We start from the raw sequence: 2,550 nt of genomic DNA, 5'->3' as shown, positions 1-2,550 counted from the left end.
CGGCCGCCCGGCGGTCCGATCTTGGTGGGCGGCTTCAGCCGCCCGCCAAGGTCGTAATGAGGGCCATCGTCAGAAGCTACATAGAGAAGGAAATAAATCAGGCAGACTTTGGGCATGGTTGCTACGTAGGGAGAAGGAGGTGACTCCCATTTTTAGCTATCCATAATAGGAAGGGATAACTCTTGTTCAGGCGGTGTGACATCTTGCTGGCGCTGCAGGAATACTTTGGGACAGTGTATGAAGCAGGACCACAGATTGATGAGGCTAGGTTAGAGGGTTTTCTGGCACGGGTGAGACCACCTGGTTTGAATGGGGAAGAGGCCCAAAGCCTTGAAGTGGACATATCTATAGAAGAGGTGAGTGATGCCATAAAAGTGCTCACAGTTTCCAAAGCACCAGGAAGCAATCGCTTCCTGGCAGAGTTCTACAAAGCCTTTGCGACCACATTGGGGAACAGACTGCTGGAGGTCTTCCGTGAGGCATGGTGAATTGGGGTCCTCCTGCAGACAATGAAGGAAGGGGTGATATGCCTAATGCCGAAGCCAAGAGGTGACTAATTGAATCCTCCGCATATAGGCTTCTCACCATGTTAAACACGGATCTTAAAATACTCTGCAAAATACTAGCAACAAGACTGACCGTGGTGATTCAGGGATTAGTGTATGAGGACCAATGTGGTTTTATGCCGGCACGCAGAACCACACACAATCTTCGTAGGCTGACACATATACTCCATGAGACAATAGAGCGAGGCGGAGAGCACACGTTGGTCTCACTGGACCTTGAAAAGGCATTTGATACGGTTGAGTGGGTCTTCTTAAAGGCGGTGCTACGAAATATGGGGTTTGGTCATGTATTCTGCTCAGGGATTAGACTCTTATACACGGACCCTTCTGTTCACATTAAGGTGGGGGGACCTTGGATGCCTGGAGTGTGAGGCGAGGCACTAGGCAGGTGTGTCCTCTGTCACCCTTGTTGTTTGTCTTGGTGATTGAGCCACTTGCACTGTTGCTGAGGGCGGAAATGGTGCAGTGGAGTATTGAAATAGGAGGTACATGCCCTATCGTCTCACTGTATGCTGATGACGCACAGATCTATCTACGTGCACTTGAGATGTCGATGCCTATCCTGATGCAGTTAATGGAATACTTTGGTGAGGTTTCGGGCCCCTGAATTAACAAACATAAGTCGCTGCTCTTCCCTTTAAGAGACGTAGTGGGGAAACCAAGAACACAACTGCCGAATATGAGGCTTCGATGGGAACTGGAAAGTTTTCGATATTTGGGGATCAGAGTAACACATAATGAGGACCAGCATAGGCTACAAAATGTGGAAAGGGTGTTGCAGGGACTAGAAAACTCAGTTAGATTCTGGAACAGTCTCCCTCTTTCATTGATGGGAAGGGTTGCATTAGATAAGATAGTTTTCCTTCCCCGTTGCCTCTATTTAGTTCACAACTCGTAATTTCCCTTGGAAGACAGGTTCTTTCACAAATTGAACAGTATATTAATCTCATTGATCTGGGTGGGCAAACGTAGCCGAGTATGACTGGCAATCTTGCAGAGGAAAATGGAAAAGGGGGTCTAGCAGTTCCGGATATACACATCTATTATTTTACGGCGCATCTGCAGCATGCTGCTAGATGGCTGACCCCAACAGATAGAAGCAATTTTTGAGGGGTGGGTTGGGTGTTAACACACTACCCCAGTTACTGATGCAGGGAGGCACTGATACACCGGTACCATACTTGGTTATTCACATGGCTACTATATGGAGGAAAATGGTGCACAGGGTCATATGGGCAGCTCCCTTTAGAAGAAAGCTGAATATATGGGATTTGAAGTTTTTTCAAGACATAGATCCTATCATGTCCATGGCACAGTGGTGAGAGGGAGGATGTATGGAGGCCGGGTCCTTATATCAAGGGGACACATTTATTACCTTTCAAGAGGAACAGGGTACCTTTGGGATAGCTCTGAATCATTTTTTACACCAAAAATTAGACAGTGTCACAAGAGAGATCTGGATGGGATTCCTGTAGGAAAGTACCATCTTGCCTGGCATGTTACCCCCATTTTTCACTGTATATATGTTGTTTTAGTTGTATGTGTCACTGGGACCCTGGTAACCCAGGGCCCCAGTGCTCATAAGTGTGCCTGAATGTGTTACCTGTGTAGTGACTAACTGTCTCACTGAGGCTCTGCTAATCAGAACCTCAGTGGTTATGCTCTCTCATTTCTTTCCAAATTGTCACTAACAGGCTAGTGACCATTTTTACCAATTTACATTGGCTTACTGGAACACCCTTATAATTCCCTAGTATATGGTACTGAGGTACCCAGGGTATTGGGGTTCCAGGAGATCCCTAGGGGCTGCAGCATTTCTTTTGCCACCCATAGGGAGCTCTGACAATTCTTACACAGGCCTGCCACTGCAGCCTGAGTGAAATAACGTCCACGTTATTTCACAGCCATTTTACACTGCACTTAAGTAACTTATAAGTCACCTATATGTCTAACCTTTACCTGGTAAAGGTTAGGTGCAAAGTTA

The sequence above is a fragment of the Pleurodeles waltl genome, chromosome 12, assembly GCF_031143425.1.
Source record: "Pleurodeles waltl isolate 20211129_DDA chromosome 12, aPleWal1.hap1.20221129, whole genome shotgun sequence".
Taxonomy (NCBI): Eukaryota; Metazoa; Chordata; class Amphibia; order Caudata; family Salamandridae; genus Pleurodeles; species Pleurodeles waltl.
This window is presented reverse-complemented; position numbering follows the sequence as displayed.